Here is a 19,079-nt window from a genome sequence, read left to right on the forward strand (position 1 = left end):
CAACTGTCCTCTCGTATTTTCTCGTTCCGAGTTCGACTTCGATACCTCATGAACCCGATGTTCTTTTACCTGCATTACATTTCAATTTCAAGGCACACCATTAGCAAACGTCAATCCCCAAACATAATGAAACTATTCCTTCATACATTTATAACATCTCGCATTCATATATGTATACTAATTCCTACGTTCATTCATAGCATATTACATCCATACATGCTTACATTCCTAAATCATACATGTACACAAACATATACACCTACATATGCACACACACATTCGTACACGCACACATACATACATACAAGCTCTTACATACCACTTACATTCCCATATAATTTTATTAACATATCCTAGTCCCAAACATCCATATAAATAAGTCTCATACGTACAAACTTACGTGCATGTTCATTTCTATTCATGTTTACCTATGGATTCTGTCACTAACATGTAGGTAGATCTATACACATACATATCTCCAAACTTAATTGTTTCCCACACATACTTTGAATGAACTTTATTGCTCATGATTGAACATTTCAATTGTTGAGTGAACATTCTTGCTGAGGAGTGAACGTTCCAACTGTTAAGTGAACATTCTTGCTGACGAGTGAACGTTCCAACTGTTGAGTGAACATTCTTGCTGAGGAGTGAACGTTCCAACTGTTGAGTGAACATTCTTGTTGACCAGTGAACGTTCTAACTGTTGAGTGAACATTCTTGCCGAGGAGTGAACGTTCCAACTGTTGAGTGAACATTCTTGCTGACGAGTGAACGTTCCAACTGTTGAGTGAACATTCTTGCCGACGAGTGAACGTTCCAACTGTTGAGTGAACATTCTTGCTGACGAGTGAACGTTTTCCAACTGTTGAGTGAACATTCTTGCCGACGAGTGAACGTTCCAACTGTTGAGTGAACATTCTTGCCAACAAGTGAACGTTCCAACTGTTGAGTGAACCTTCTTGCTGACGAGTGAACGTTCCAACTGTTGAGTGAACATTCTTGCTGAAACGAACTAGAAAAAGAAGATTTGCCAGCTAACTGGCTCTCGCGGGGCGCAACAGCCCCTACCCCGGGCGGTCGCTGGGCGCGACGTTTGTCGCGTTGCACGACGGTGAAACTGAATTGCTGCTGCGTAGCTCGACGACCCTATTTCGACAGAATACTTCCCTTTGCTGATGCATAAAGTGCCCAGCTATGTTTTCAACCAAAACTCAAATTGAAACTTACATAACTTTTGAGCTACGCGTCCGTTTTGTGTAATTCTTGTTTCTGCGCGTCCGTAATTTAATTACGGATTTCATTACCATCCTAACTCACATCAAAAGCTGAATTATAAGAAAAAAGGCTTAAAGATCCTTCATGTCATTATTTGACCCGTTCGATTCCACCATTTTATTTCCGACGTAACTAGCTACTTTCAGCCCCGACAATCATTCCTACCTTAGAATTCCCATATATTAATTAATCATACATGACCTTCTCACATTTATAAGCATTAAATAACTCCCTAAACATACTAATAAGTGAGTCGGAAGTCACTTACCTTAAGCGTGCGTATTAGAGCTTACTTCCTTCCTCATCTCGCCACGTTAGCCCTCCGTGCTTGAGTCAATTGATACGATTCCTTTCCTTACATGTCATCACGTTCGTACCAAAGTTAGCATATATGATCATACATACATACAAACATTCATTTCCTTTTATTTACACATTATTTGACTTCCATTAGTCACATTTTCGCATACATGAGACACATATCAATTGTTACCTTATTCAAATCTCACGCAATCCGATTACCATCATACATAGCACATAAATCATCTAGTACATGACATTCATACATTGTTGACTTTCAAAAGTCAACGATCTAACTTACATGTATACCTATAAATTGTTATTCTTAATAAGGTAGACCATAGTAATAACATCATGTGCATTTCATACTTATGTGGTGACGCACATACCGCACGGTCACCTAGTTATATCCACATATAATCAGATAGTAAATCCTACATATGCGAATTCTTCATGATCCTACCAATTGACCAACACATTCTAAATTAACCCATTTACATAACTCCACCTTCTTTACTCGCTAGTGAGTTCACACGCTTAATATTTAGTACATGATTATTTAGTAGTTATGATCAAACACCTAATCCCACATACGGTGTGCATCACACCCTCAAAGCATGTAGTACAACTTCATAATGCAAGTATCTTACTGTATCATCTTATCACACTAATTTCCCACTTGTAATCCATCTAAAACACATTCCTTTTGCAAACCTATTATCTATTACGTCATTATCACATTCTACATATAATTTATCCATTGCTAGCATACAAATTTCACTTATCATTTTCACCTAAGCATTTTATCGAACACTTGGTGTGCATACCACTTTCTAAGCATAATGTACAAGTGTTTTGAGCATGTTTTTCCCAACTTCATCTCATGAACTACCACATTCAAACAAGACCTCATAATCATCAATTTCACATCAAGTTTGTCTATCAAAATCTATCATATATTACCTTGCTCATCACAAAATCACAATATAACATCTACAATTTCTTCATGATCATCCTCTTCACATTCATGCATGGGTTTTATTCTAATTTATCCATATAACTAAAATTTAACCATGATTCAACTTCAACATATTAGCATTAACAAGTATTCATTCTAACTTAAACCAATTTCATGGATTAAACATAACCCACTTCATACAAGATCACTAATCTAGGTTTTAAAACATACCTTATGATCCCCTTGTGAAGGTGATCATTAATCCATGCTCGGTTGTGAATTTAAACTCCATTTAGCCTTTCGATTTGATGATTTTCCATGATTAGGGTTTTGGCTCATATGGAGCTCTGCTCGTTTCTAGAACACACGAAAATGTGTGTTTGTGTGTGTTAAACTTTCATTAATAAAACTCATGTTTCCATCATAACGGTTTTGGTCCCTCAAGTTTCGTTTTAATTATATAAGGGACTAAAACTCATAATCTTGTTACTTATGTACATGACACCACTAGGCTAATTTGTTCCTAGTCATTTTGTTTATGGGTACACTTTTTACTACTAACGGTACTTTACCCATTCCTTTATATTAACCGGGTTCTAAATTACCAAACCCATTTTTGGGGTGTTACAAAACATCCCGACAAAGTCGTGTTTGGCTTCATGTAAAAATTATATTTGTTGGATGTCACTCCATTTCGGTTTCTGTAAATATTTCTTGTCATAGATATCTATCACCCTATAACAGAATTTGTAAATACTTAACCTTCAAGCTTGTTTAAACATGTGTAAATGGAATAAAGTTATTATCTTTTGATGGAATTTATTCTAAATAGGTTACGACTTTCAAATTGTATACATGCCCACATGGTGATAAAGAAAGAAATTCACCCAAGAATTTTGTTAGTAACCTGTTGATATGAACAAGAAAGGTGAAACAGAAACAACAAATAAACGAGACAGGAACAATGAACTGGGCTTGTGTTTGACACAATTCCGTTAAACAAATTCGCGGTCTGTTACCAGGGTACGCCAGTTCAAAGCAGCAACAGCGCACTGCCGGACTTGAACACTTGCCTGAAAAGTAAAGGAGCTGTGTTGCAGAGACTAAGAATGATAGAAGTGAAGCTGTTGTGGTGTCTAAACTATTCAGCTTGAAAGCTTGAATTCTGACCATCATTGCAGAGAATTAAAATCAAATAATGGTCATTAGTGCATCACTTAAAACTGACAAATAATGATCATAATAATTGTAATACTGAATAATCATTTCAGTTTTAAACTCATTTAAAAAAACGAATCAATTATGAGTCTCGAGTGCAAAAACTGCCTCACACAAACCCAGGTTTTCGGAGCTGCATTCATGTCCGCAGGAAGTGCGGGCACGCACGAGTTCAACCAAATTTCAGTTCCGAAACCCATTTTTTGCACCTCCCCTACGCACGTGCGGGTAGGACTTACGGTAAAACATGTCATAAAGGTTCAAATGCTTGGTCAAGGTTTTTCCTTCTAAGTAGCCTTTTCCTTTTGTTCCCACACCAATGTGGGACAAAGTGTCAACCACCACATTTAAGACTTTCATTCACACACAAATTTCCAACATAATCGACAAGAAAGGATATTGAACGGGTATTCGGTGTACTAAAGCACAAAATTTGGCACGGTTTTGGAAGGCTAACAAAACTAGAAACATAATGTACGCTTGTGCAATTCTACATAATATGATTTTAGAGGGCGAGGGAAACACGATTTGTCAACAGATAATATCCAACCGGTTGCTGAAGAGGTTCATGAAGAACGATAGAACAACCAAACATCGAGGGGGGGCTTCACAAAACTTAAGTGAATCCTAATTTATTTTTTAACAGAAATTTTGCACTTGAATCTATTATTTTTTGAATATTCTTTCTATTTTCTTTCTTATCATCCGTATGATGTTAAAAATTATAATTCATATAAATTTATTTTATAAGTTCATTTCACCTATTTGCTAAATTTTAAGTTCTTTTTCTGAAGTTTAAAAAATGTGGAATTTTACGAGGTTTTAAATAATTAATTTATTGTTGTTGTTATTGTTCCATTATTAATATATTTTATATTCGTCGGTTGGGTCTCGTTTGATAAAATGCCATGCCCAAGCTAAGGGTTTCCTTTGGAATTGGTGATAGGCCGGGTCATCAGCGCAGTGGCAGTCTGCGATTGCATGCGTGAGTGCCATTTTGCATATAGGTGTACCCGGGTAGTCGGACTTTGTTGGACGTTAAAAGAAATAGTATCAAGTAATAATGAAACTATAAAGATACTTCTATAAAATAATCTATCATGTAATTATAAAAAGTATCAGATGATAAATATATTTTTTTTATATTTAATACAGATTTAATTTGAATATATGACCCATTAACCCCGAAAATAAAAAAATGAAAAAGGTGAAAGATTGCCATGTGTTTTAGATATATTTCGGTGATATGTGTGTTAAGAAATGTGCTATATTTCAATTATATTATATAATACTCTATTTTGCAACATTTTGTTTCATTACAACTTGTACCTCAAGCTTGGTTGATGTCTCATGCTGTAAAGGTTGTACACACTGCTTAAATTCATGTACCAGTTTTGTTGTTACTTTTTCCCCTACTTGTAACAGTTGTAGAGAGGGACATAAAAGAAAAGAATACGCAGACAGAGAGAAAGTAGGAGTCTGAGAAAGTGGAGAGAGAGCAGCAAAGAAAATGGGATCCGATGGGTTCCGGTCGCCGGTGATGGCGGAGCGTGCCTTTAGATGGAGCTACAACACTGGTGGTCTAGGTGGTGTCGGGTTGGAGAAATAAACAACAGTGGTGGTGCTAGGGTTTGACAGAGGATGGTGGTGGCAAGAGGCGGTGGTTCAGTTGACAACTGTGACGACCTCTTCCTTTTCTTAAAACCCCCGTCTGTCTTGTCTCTCATGTCCTTAGCCATTCCTCTGGGGTTCTCCCCCTTCTCCGACGAAGGAGCCGACGCCGGTAGTGATGGCCGACCATGATGAAGACGATGGTGTTTCTTTTGTTGAGAAGTGACGGTGGTAGTGATGGCCGGGAAGACGATGGTGTTTCTTTTGTTGAGAAGTGGCGATGGAGACAAAGATAAGGATTCCGCGATGTCTTCTGGTATAATTCCGGTCAAACTCAGGTAAGGTTCGATTTTATTGTATGTTTCAGCATTCCGTCATGTTTCAGTACTTACTTGAATTTATATTATTAGAGTCGGTTTTTATTTCTTTATGCACATCTAAGAAAAGCACATGTACGCAATTTAATTTTTAATTGATTGGATGGGTTATTGGTTCGATTTTGGCAAAATAGGGTTATGTTTTCATCTAGATGAGTTGTTTATTGGGTTTGATTGGTGGATTCTTCTGGTTGAGTTTTAGTTGTCTGAAAAGATTTAACTTAGTTTTTTATTGGCGGCTAGGGTAGCACCCAAAACCAACAGATGAGTGCTTGCATATCCTTTCTTTGACTATGGAGGCAGAATCTATTCAGATATGTAAAAAGAAAGGTGCCTAACTTTGTGTGGGTAGTGTCCCAGATGAGTTCCCAGCCCGTTGATGAATTATTTGATGCATTTTCTGGTAGTTTATTTTTTATTTGGCATTGCAAAGATTATATGTAACCATGAATGGTTGATTTTGATGATATTACATAGTTAAACAACTTGATATTATGGCTGAATCGAACTAATTTATACCTCTTGAATTCGTATTTAACATATGCATACCACATCATGCTCGACTAAATGTCTGTGAGTTCTAAACAGAAAGTTGTCTTATATTGTTTATGACTCTGGCATTTCGGTGTATAGTTTTGACTTCTGGACTTTCTGGTACATGAAAGTAACTTATATGGTTGATAATTGAACTACTCACTGGCTCACTGCATGATAGTATTTAACATGATTGTTAATAAACTCTTTCGTGTAGTAGGCTACATGAAGGGAACTGAATTCTAATGCTTAGACCATGTGTAGTGGTTAAAGAAAATAATGCCCTTACCATGGGGCGTTTTGGGGCGTTTTTTCAATTTTTTTAAAAAATCACGCCCCACTACGGGTGGTCTTAGTAGTATTCAAACTACTCGTCATTAATACCTATCCACAAGAATAATAGCTCTGAAAACATAAAACTGAAAAGTATCTACGTTTCTGACATGAGATTAGTTACAAGTTTATTAGACCGCCCGTAATGGGGCGTCTTTTGTAAAAAATTTTCGAAAAAAACGCCAGAAAACGCCCGATAACCACTACATACCGGCGTTATTGGGCGTTATTTTGGACGATTTGGTATTTGGCGTTTTTTTTAAATCACGCTTCAAGAGGGGTTTGAGTGGCCAATCAAATGAGGGCATGTGGGTTTAGAGAGAGAGAGATGGAATGTGGGGTTTGAGTTTGCCGGATTTTTGGCCGGAATTTCTGCCGGAGGTTGCAGGTCACGAAGAAGAAGAAAAAGGCCCCTGTAGGTTTGTTTTAAAACCTTGAAGTTGACACATTTGGCCCCTATAGTTTTAAACTTTAATATTTCAAGTTTCAAAAATGCTATATCATTCCCTAAAGTTTTGTTTATTAAATGTCTTATTTGGATCTTTTATAAAACTTAAAATTTTGCAATGTAATTTTTTAGTATTGTATTTTTTTTAATTTAATGAAGTATTTTAAGTTTTTAATTTAAAAAAATAAATAATTGTGTAATGATTGGATGGGGCGTGATTGGGCATTATTCAACTATGTCACTTTTGCAAAAACGCCCAATAGTGCCCCCATGCTGACTGGACTGCCACATGGCAGAAAACGCCCATGGGTGGGGGCATTATTGCTCAAACCACTACGCATGGTCTTAGAGAGAGGGTTGTAACATTTTTTAAATCACACTTATCAACACCCTTCATGCTACTAGCCATGGTAGCATTAGGGATTTCAAGCATGACTTCAATTTCGGCATTGCTTAAACATAAGAGCATCCTGTTTTGGCCTTGCTAGAGTTTCTCAGTTTTGGCCCTACTTGATATTCTCTGAATCCATCTTACCTCTAATCAACATGAAAAACAACAAATTAATATATGATCAATCCTATAAAAATCTATTAATAAATATATTACTTACATTATAAGTGGTTCTTTAATTTGGTTCTTGAAGATTAGTTTGATAATTGATTGCTGTTATGTTTGTAAGGTGGTTTTGTATAAATGATTTTGGTGATTTTGGTATTAGAGAAAATGGTTTATGAAAAGGCTTTTGTGGTTTTTGGTATTAGAGCATATGCTTTGATTGTGCTTTCACTATAGGTTGCATCCAATCAATATAACACTGCAATTAGTATACACGCATGAGACATAATATAATTTGTTATTTATTTAGGAATATGACGGCCTATCACGGGTTATTGTTTTTGGACGATCATTAGTGTTTAAGAAAGAAACTATCTTATGTAATTAACTCAATCGATGCTACTCAATTAAAACGACTAAATATAAATATAAACATAGCCCCCGCCGCATCGCGGCGGGTTGCATTTCTAGTTATGTGGCTAAAAATGAATATTTTCACATGATTCATTTACCTCTTTCTGTTGATAGCGTGGTTGTCGCCTTACACTCATCCTTCACCCACAACCTTCATCGATCTTAGGAAGAAAAAAAGCGATAGTCGCTTGCCCGCTTACTTCCACCGCTCTCAATTCGTTGCCAGGTGGCAATCAATCAAGCATGACAACCCGGTGGGTCACCTTGTTGTCCACCAACCACCGAACTGAATGTCGTTGCCACCGCATGATGACTGTCATCAAGTTATTCAAAAAACCAGTTAACCTAGATAGCTAGGGTAGAAAGGAGATCGTATATTCGTATCTACAATAAGAATTGATTAGTATTACATGTTTTATGTCATAGAAATTAAACTTCTTAGAAAATTAACAACAACACCGGTAAATGCTTGGTGTTTAGGGTTTATATATATGATCGACTTATCACCGACATTGAGGTTGTTCGATCATTACCAAAAACAAAGATTCTTTTATCATATATACGTGAAGATTTATTTAACTTTTTCTAAAAAAATATAAAGACTAAAAATATATTTTTCTATTAATAACTCAACCGGATAAGTTTACTCAGTTTCAAACGTAAACTAAACTCCATAACTTCTAACATAGCTGTTAAATTAGCTCGGCTCATTTAAAGATTTATTTCTAAAGCTTGAGTTGACTCGTGAGAAGTGTTTGAAGTTTAAGCTCAGATTGGGCTCATCGTCTATTATTTATTTAGTATTTGTATGTGCATTTACATTTATATAGTTTATACATATGTATAACTAGGTTTGACCCGTGTTAAATAAATATAATTTTATATATTAAATAATAAAAATTTATATCTTTATGAACCATATATATTGTACGGGTTAAATAAGTGTAACTTTATATATCAAATAATAAAAAAAGCTATATATTTAAAAAGCCATGTGTATTACATAGTTTAAATAAATGTAGTTTTGTATACGAAATACTAAAAACGTCGTATCTTTAAAAAAATCCATGTATAATCTGGTTGAATAAATCTCCAAACAACAAAAAAAATTACACCCTTAAAAACCCGGTATATTCCACGTGTTGAATACATCTAAAAAAGAGTTATATCTTTAAAAACCATGTCTATTACACATATTAAATAAATGTAATTTTGTATATTAAATATTAAAAACGCCGTATCTTTAAAAAACCCCGTGTATATTCGGGTTGAAAATCTACCAAATAATAAAAAATATCCTTAAAAACCCCGCGTTTTACTGATGGAGCGTGTAAAACCCGGATGCTAAAGTGTATTATAACAAGTGTTTTATTGTCGTGAAGTTGATTATTGTGTCGAATGTGATATCTACGAGAGTTTGTGATGTTATAGGTTAATGGCGTAATTCGGTGAAGTTAAGACTTTTTGGTGGCATGAGGTGGACTTCTGGGAACCAACATCACATGAACTAAATAAAAGAAAGCCATATTCACGTGGCTTTGGGAGGTGAACAAGAGTTAATAAAATCATCATCATCACAGACGAATATAGGAGCCACCTCACGTGAATTATAGGATATTCATCATTCCTCAACATTAATTGCACATCATCATCAATAGATTTTTTTTTGAAATAGGCGATTTTATTGATGGAAAAAACAACAGAAAAACAGCCTTAGCAAGATGCTAAGGCATTAGTCCAGGTACATCATGAATCAAAACAACCGAATGCAACTACAGAACTTAATAAAATTATTTAAAACAATCGAAACTGCACCATTCTTTCCACTCCAGCTCTGATTTTCCAGCTCTAGCTTTGACCCATAGAAACGATATTGCTTTAATGTCACCAACCGCTCTTGAAACGTGTGTTGTCCTCCCATTAAAAATCAAATTGTTTCTGATCCGCCATAGACTCCAACATGTTGCCGCAATTATGAGATAGACCGCCTTCTTTTTCTCTTGTGATGAACTATGAGACTCAATGTATTCCATTAATCCCACGACGCTCAAAAGATATCTCGGAAGGGGTATTTTGACCCATAACGAGATCGCCGTCCAGACTAAATGAGCATATTGACATGAAACCAATAAATGATCAATCGATTCAGTAGCCGAACAACATAATACACATGAGACCGAAGGAATATGAATGTTTCTTAATGCTAAGGCATCTCTAGTCGGTACTCGATCCAGCACCACTCTCCATAGGAAGCAATTTATTTTCTTCGGTATCCAGCTAAGCCATTTGAGAACCCGTGTCTCCGGGATCAAATCCATTCCATCCAATTCCGACCGCAAGTCGCTCACTTTGAATACTTCTTGTTTATCCTCTTGTTTCCAAAGCCACATATCTGATTTCTTTTTTATTTTAACACCTTCCAGTAGTTTAAGACACTCGGCCCATGTTTCAGCCATGTCTGTATGCATCGCCAGAGACCCGCCGCCCCAACTCCACTCTATTTCCCCATTTGTAAGGCTGTATCTTTGCTGAACCAAGCAGTATTTATCTGTTTGTGCAGCAAAAAGACCGGGAAATCTATCCTTTAGCGAGTAGTCGCCTACCCACTTATCTAACCAAAAGAAGATCTTATCCCCTCGGCCCATTTTCACTTCCATCCTGTTTTGTACGTCTGAAAGCTTGAGATTCGACCCCTTTCCTAGTTGCACAATATTCTTCCACACCCCACTTATCGAGTTTTTTATTGGAATGGTCGTAAAAGAGCGTCCCCCACTATGTATTGCCATTACAACTTTCGCCCAGAGATGTGATCTTTCATTTCTAAACTTCACAATCCATTTTACCATCATAGCTTTGTTCATTGAAGCCAAACTGCCAATCCCTAACCCCCCTTGTTTTTTCGGAGCCACCACTTTGAACCAAGGTACCCAAGCCATCTTATTTTTATCTATACAAACCCCCCATAGGAATTTCCGCCTTACTTTCTCCAAATATTTAATGATATGTAAAGGTGCACTAAATAAGGAGAAATAGTAAGTTGGTAGGTTACCTAAAACCGCTTTCACAAGAGTCGTGCGTCCGCCAAATGATAATGTCCGCGCCTTCCACATTGAAAGTTTGCTTTCAAATCTTTCAATAACCGGTTTCCAGTTTTTCACCAAACCCATGTTGGAGCCAACCGGAAGACCTAAATATATAAACGGTAACGAGCCTCTTTCACACCCGAGAATCGAAGACATATGCGAGATCTCCTCATTCCCCACACCCACTCCAAACACTTTACTTTTTGAGAAATTTACTTTTAGACCCGAGGATAAGTGAAAGCACCTCAGAAGCCTAGCAAGGTTGTGAAAGTTATCTTCTGACCATTCTCCCACAAATAATGCATCATCTGCATATAAAAGATGTGAAACTCTTGGGCCCTCTCCCGGTGTTATGACGCCTTTAAAAATTCCCAGCTGAACCGCACTTTCCGTGGCAATATGCAAGGCCTCCATTGCCAATATAAACAAAAGTGGAGATAACGGGTCACCCTGTCTGACCCCCTTTTGAATTTCAAACTCCAAGGTTGGTGACCCATTTACTAAGACTGACGTTCTAGCCGTTTTTAATAATCCCATCATCCATTTCCTCCAAAGAGCCGGAAATCCCATTTGGGATAAGACCGAATCCAAGAAACTCCAACTTATCGAGTCGAATGCTTTCTCGAAATCCACTTTTAGTAGCATCAATTTCTTTTTACTGCATTTTGCCCACGAGATGAGTTCATTCATGATCAAAGGGCCTTCCATTATACTTCTTCCTTCAATGTATGCCGTTTGTACATCGCTAACCAAAAAATCCATGACCTTTTTGAGTCTACTTGATAGAATTTTCGTCACCACTTTTGAGATACAACCGATCAGATTGATTGGTCTGAAATTGTTAATTGTTTGAGGATTATTTGATTTGGGGATGAGTGAAATGAAACTTGAATTACACCCACGATTCAGCTTGCCATGAACATAGAAATATTCAAGTGTCGACTCAAAATCCTTTTCGAACAAATCCCAGAAATTCTTTATGAATTTGAAAGTATAACCATCAGGGCCCGGTGTTTTATCTCCCCCACAGCACCATACCGCTACCTTAATTTCCTCCTTTGAGAATCTTTTAACTAGCATGGCGGACTGATCCAAAGTTAATACCTTGAATCCATTGTTACTAAATGTCGGTCTGTTAGACTCATTTTCAGTAAAGATGGACTCATAGTATTTCTTAATGCTTCCTTTAAGTTCCTCTGGTTGTGATATCCACACCCCATCAAAATTCAGCCCATTAATTCTGTTGTTCTTCCGATGTCCGTTAATGTCACCATGGAAGAAGGCTGAGTTCTCATCCCCATCTACTGCCCATTTAACCTTTGCCCTCTGTTTGAGATCTTCCATCCTGTTATCTTCTAACTCATTCAACATTTTGAGCCACGAGTCCCTTTCACATATCTCCATTTCAGTTAGTGCTACCGATTCTGCTCTCAACTCCATGTCATCTACCTTTTTTGAAGCTCCTTTATCACTTTGCAATCTCTGTTTCTTATCTTCTCACACCAAGGTTTTAATGCTACTTTGACTGCTTTTAATTTTGCTGCTAATAATTTATCTGGTGGAAAGAAGCTCGTGACTCCATCGTACGCCTTTTTGACAATATCCGCCAACCCATCCTCTTTTATCCAAGAGTTAAAGAAACGAAATGGTGGTATACCAAAAAACACATCAGAACATAACAAGAGTAATGGTCTGTGATCAGATTTGAACCTTGGTAACCCCAAAAGTTTAGCCGACGGCCACAAAGATAGAAAAGAAAAACAGACCAGTACCCGATCAATTTTGCTGAACTTCATACCATCATCTGTCACATATGTAAAGGTACATCCCAACATAGAATACTCCACCAAACCTGCTTCGTTGATGAAGAAATTGAAGTCTTCGGCCTCTTGTTTATTGAATCTAGAGTTTTTTCTTTCCGTGGGTTCCCTGACACAATTGAAGTCGCCAAGGAAGATCCACGAGCCAGAAAAGGATCTCATCAAAACGATTAAATCTGCCCAGAGTTGTTTTTTTTGATTCTGATCGTGGGGTGCATAAATGTTAACAACTGAGATCTCTCCTTTCCCATTACAAAGTTCCCCCATCGTGGCTAAAAAGTGTCTACTTTTTACAGTCGTTTTTTTGTGAAGAGTCCGGGGTCCCAAATACTAAGGAGACCACCCGATCTGCCCGTGGCTTCAATTGAGTCAAATTCAAACGGAGTATTATCCCAAAAATTACTAACCAGAATGTTCGAAGAGTTTGACATCTGCGTTTCTTGAATAGCGATAAAACCGAGCTTGTTGTTCCTTTTCAGATTCTTTATGTGCTCCGCCTTGCTGGAGTCACCTGCCCCCCTAATATTTGCTGTAATGAAATTCATTGGGAATAAATTGTCGCCTGTGCTTCTTCAACCTGACTCTTGATCCTCTGGTCATAGCCCGAAACCCTAAAACCAATCGCCTCACCCACCTTTATTGTCAATTCTACCTCTTCCGTAATTGAATCTCGATTTGTGATTCTGGTGTTTCCAACCTCACCTTCTCCCCTGCCTGTCAACTGTTCTCCACCACCATTTGTTGATTTACTTTTGCTCTTTGAGGATTCATGGTTTCTTCCGATCCAGAGAGCATCCTTCATCTTCATCGAAGGAAAATTTTGCTTCTTCTTTTTATGCCCTAATTTCTACATCGAAGGAGGGGGCTGAGCATTGCTATTGTCGTTACTTTCATTCTGCTGTGAGGAGCACGGTTTATTGTTCAGGTCAAAATTCCTTTGTTGTTGTTCCTGGGCCACCTGATTAATAATATCCATTAAGTTAAAAGGGTCCGACCCATTATCATTATCATCATTGTCATAGTCTTCATTGGGCTTTTTAACCGGAGTATCTTCCACAACTTCATCCACATTAAACAAATTTTGTAGGCCCAAACCTGAATTGGGCTCCTTGCTGGACCTAAAATGACACCCTGGTGGCGGTGGAGGAGTGACACAAGGGTCAGCAGCACTATTTAATGTTGAGTCATCATTTTGTGTGTTCCCCATATCACAGCACCTTACCTCGGAACCCACATCCCCATCTCTCCTGTCAGCCGTCTTTTTTAATGTTGTATTTGTGTTTTCAAGATCCCCCATTTTTTTGTGCGACTCTTCCTCTTTCGATATTGACGTTTCATTGTCTGCTCGTTCAATCGTTGGTGTTCTGTTTCCCCATTCCGGTGACCGGCCATCGTCCTCCCACATGTTCCAAGTTACATCCGCCTCCGAGATCCATATGTGTAAAGGTTCCCCGTCCCATCTTAACGTTAACTTACTATTGATACGTCCCACCTTCTCGGACAAGACACCTATCAAATTACCAGATAGGTCAATATCCTCATCTGAAGCGTTTGAGGGGACGATCACTTTTCCGACCAAATTTCCGATTTGATTAAAGATGTCTGTGCCCCAGAACTGTAATGGAACTCCTTTGTGTCACACCCCCAAAATCCACATGCGGAACACCACCGCTTGGAGGCGTGACTGACCAGGATCCAGCCACCAATTATACTGAGCATTGAATTAATAGTAGAAATATTTAATATCCAAAGTAGTTAGCAACATCGCAGTTTAAGTTCGATGATTAGTTTAACAAAACAGCGGAAGCATAAGTCAAAAAGTTTTTAAAGATAGTCCTTAGTTCAAGATAGTTTAACCCACACACGGGTTTGACGAACACTACACATCCCCAAGCAGCAGCTCCTGAGTCACTGGTTACCTGCAAAGCATGCAGTAAGGGGTCAACAATAATGCTGAGTGAGTTCACTAGTTGTCCAGTTTTAGTTTACCAAAAACTTAAGTTGTTTAGATAAAGCATTTATAATCACGTTGTGGGGAGCTACCCCATCTGTAAGCTCACTAAACTGTAGATACCGAAACTGTTGACGGAATAATATCGTGCCCCGAGTCAATGTCTATCGTCATTGACCATGTTGCAAGGTCTACTAGTTCACGCCCGATCTCCCCCGGTCACGGTGTGAGGTTGTCAAACCTAATAGCGCTATCAACTAATAACCCGTTCGCCCCCGGCGACTAATCGGTATTTTAAGCAGGGACTTAGAGTGATAGAGTTTCGTTTAGTATAGCTAGTTGTGATTTATAAATAATGTCCAAACGTATCTCCCCTGGAGATAGTAGTTACCCATTCTGTTTCCCCCCTGAGTAATGGGTCAAAAGTATTTTTCCCAAAGTTGGTAGTTTGTTCGTGTCCCTCCGCGGGACGCATGCTTTTAGTGGGTGAACTCACCTTGGGTTGCTCGGCAGATTAGGTTACTTGTCAAACACGTTGGTCACCACGTCCTAACATGGTTACCGGTATAGGTCAGGTTTGGTGTACAAGCAATCACGTAAAATCTACACGTAACTAACATGTTGCATGCATGAAATCAAACAGTGGGTTATTGGGCCGGCCTTAACATTTACACAGTCAAACAGCAACACATAATCCAGTTAACAGGTAGCCCATATTACACATATCGGCCCAATAACCAAAATGGACAGCCCAGTCGCAACCAGGTGGTCTCGAGTCGCAACCAGGAGGTCTCGGCTTGTCACGCTGTGGTTGCGAGTCGCAACCGTCGTAGTCTCGAGTCGCAACCGTCGCGGTTTCGAGTTGTCATGCTATGGTTGCGAGTCGCAACCGTCGCGGTTTCGAGTTGTCATGCTATGGTTGCGAGTCGCAACCGTGTGGTCTCGAGTTGTCTTGCCATGGTTGCGAGTCGCAACGGTGTGGTTGCGAGTCGCAATGCTGTCCCTTTCATGTTCACGTGATGATTCAGATACATCAGTCCCATTAGTACAATGTAATCAGGCCCAAATCGAGTAATAGCCAATAAGGTTCAACTAACAACTTTTCCTAATCAGTCTATTAGTAAAATTGGATCAAACATTGCCTTTTTGAAATCTTCAAACCACATTCAACAAGTTCATCACAAGTTCATAGTTTTCTAGGGTTTTCACCTTAACATAATCATACATTTGGACCGAAAATCACATATTTCTAACAAGATTATTATGCAAGAACAAGTAAAACATACACTTTGTAGCCGAAATCTTGTGTTTAACAACCTCATATTGCAAGAAACAATGAAGCATAGATTGGTTGGCCATGAACACTCTTAAACTACCATTTTCTAGCCATTTTAAACATGTTATCACATATTTTCAAACTTTACAAATCAACCTAAGAATCATGCATAATACTACTAACCAAGCATTTCATAGTTCATTCAACACAACATAAATCCTATGCATATAATAATAATTAACACTAACCGGTTGTGAAGAAGAAGAAGGAGCCGAAACAAAGGAAAGGGACCGAGAAGATGGAGTGTCCGAGTGATGATCTTGACCGAGTTTCTTGTCCGAGATTCTTGAGCTTGAACCGAAAGTTGGAGGAGAATGGAATGTTGTTTGGGGTTTTCTAGTTGAGAGAGAAGAGAAGTGTATGTGTGGATATGTTTGTGTAACAAATGAGGGAAGTGAGGAGAAGGTTGGGATTATATACCAAGTGTCAAGTTGGTTAAGGGGAGGGTTTCGGCCCAAACCGGTTACGGCCCGAGAGGCCCACTCGAGACCGAGTGGCCCACTCGCAACCGAGTGGTTGCGAGTCATGGTCTCGACTCACTAGTTTATACGCATATACTTATATATATAATACATACACAACACATATTATGCAAAAAGATCACGTTTTCATTTAATAATATATATATACACAAAAATATTACAAGGTGTTCGTTCGGAAAAACCTAGAGTGTCACATTATCCCCAAGTTTTAAGAACTTTCGTCCCGAAAGTTAAAGCAGCCACTGCCAAGCTAGCGTGTTTCAACGGGGTGTCACATCATCCCCCCGTTAGTTTGGAATTTCGTCCCGAAATTCGGTTGTAGCTTCAGTGCTGGGGGTTTCATTAGGGAACAACTGGGGATACTTGGACTTCATCTGGTCTTCCCGCTCCCAGGTAAACTCTGGGCCACGTCGTGAGTTCCAACGAACTCGCACAAGAGGTATCTGGCTACGTTTGAGGGTTTTGATCTCTCGATCCGTGATCTCAATCGGTTCCTCAGTAAAGTGTAGCTGTTCATCAATAGTGAGTTCCTTGAAAGGAATTATGAGTGTTTCATCTGACAGACACTTCTTCAGATTAGACACGTGAAAAACATTGTGCACTGCACTCAGCTCTGCAGGCAGGTTCAATCTATAAGCAACCTTACCGACTTTCTCGGTAATTTCGAATGGTCCAACATATCGCGGATTCAGCTTGCCTCGTTTACCGAAACGAACCACACCCTTCCAGGGTGAGACTTTAAGTAGAACCCGGTCCCCGACCTGGAATTCTAGCGGTTTCCTACGCTTATCAGCGTAGCTTTTCTGACGGTCACGAGCTGCCGCCATGCGTTGTCTGATCTGGGTAATCTTTTCCGTTGTATCTACCACTAGTTCTGGGCCTGTGAGTTGACTATCACCGACTTCCGCCCAGCAGAGAGGTGATCGGCATTTACGACCGTACAATGCCTCAAAAGGTGCCGCCTGAATACTAGTGTGGTAGCTGTTGTTGTAGGAGAATTCTACTAGCGGTAGATGCTTCTCCCAGTTCTTGCCAAAATCGATCACACATGCTCTAAGCATGTCTTCCAGGGTTTGGATGGTGCGTTCAGACTGCCCATCCGTCTGTGGGTGGTAAGCGGTGCTCATGTCCAAACGTGAGCCAAAGGATTTGTGCATAGCTTGCCACAACTCGGAAGTAAAACGAGCGTCTCGGTCGGAGATAATAGAAGTTGGCACCCCGTGCCTGGAGACTACTTCCTTTAAATAGATTTCTGCCAAGGTAGAAAACTTGTCTGTTTCCTTAATGGCCAGAAAGTGTGCAGACTTAGTCAATCGATCTACTATCACCCAAATAGTATCATTCCCGCGTTGGGATCTAGGTAGCCCCGTAACAAAATCCATGGAAATTTGCTCCCATTTCCATTTCGGGATTTCGGGTTGCTGGAGTAGGCCTGCTGGTTTCTGATACTCAGTCTTGACTCTCTTGCGCAGGTCAAACATTTGCCAACGTAAGCGGCTATGTGGGCTTTCATGCCAGGCCACCAGTACGTGGTCCTTAAGTCGTGGTACATCTTATCTGAACCAGGATGTACTGAATAACGGGACTTATGGGCTTCGTCCGTCACAAGCTATCGTAGATCTCCGTAAAGTGGGACCCAAATGCGCCCTGCCACATAGTAGGCGCCGTCTTCTTTTTGTTCTAGTCGTTGTCTCGATCCTCGCAGGGACTCAGCCCTGATGTTCTCCGGTTTCAGAGCTTCAGTCTGAGCATTTCGAATCTGGGTAGGGAGATTAGACTGGATGGTAAGTTGTAATGCTCGCACGCGCTTGGGCGTAGTGTCTTTTCGGCTGAGGGCGTCTGCCACGACATTGGCCTTGCCCGGATGGTACTTGATGGCGCATTCATAATCATTCAGGAGTTCGACCCATCGACGTTGTCGCATGTTTAATTCCTTTTGCTTGAAGATATGCTCGAGACTCCTGTGATCGGTGTAGATAGTGCACTTGGTACCGTACAGGTAATGTCTCCATATCTTAAGCGCAAAGATCACTGCTCCTAGTTCCAAGTCGTGCGTAGTGTAGTTCCTTTCGTGCGTCTTAAGTTGTCGAGAGGCGTAAGCAATAACTTTGTCGCGTTGCATTAACACACAACCGAGCCCATGGATGGATGCATCGCAGTAAACCACAAAGTCGTCAGTTCCTTCAGGTAACGAGAGAATAGGAGCACTACAGAGGTTATCCTTTAGTGTCTGAAATGCGGCTTCCTGAGCTTCACCCCATTTATAAACCATACCTTTCTGAGTAAGAGCCGTGAGAGGCTGAGCAATCTTTGAGAATCCCATGATAAATCTTCGATAGTACCCTGCTAGTCCCAAGAATTGGCGGACTTCGGTCGGAGT

At 39.4% G+C, this 19,079-nt stretch overlaps 1 long non-coding RNA gene across 1 annotated transcript; it reads left to right on the top strand.

Moving 5' to 3' along the window:
- The first annotated feature begins 5,177 nt into the window (after positions 1-5,177).
- LOC110915069 lies at positions 5,178-6,237 on the top strand. The gene is made up of 2 exons (XR_002578738.2): positions 5,178-5,703; positions 5,986-6,237. It is a non-coding gene; the product is annotated as an uncharacterized LOC110915069 (long non-coding RNA).
- Positions 6,238-19,079: the final 12,842 nt, after the last annotated feature.

The sequence above is a fragment of the Helianthus annuus genome, chromosome 16 (assembly GCF_002127325.2).
Source record: "Helianthus annuus cultivar XRQ/B chromosome 16, HanXRQr2.0-SUNRISE, whole genome shotgun sequence".
Taxonomy (NCBI): domain Eukaryota; kingdom Viridiplantae; phylum Streptophyta; class Magnoliopsida; order Asterales; family Asteraceae; genus Helianthus; species Helianthus annuus.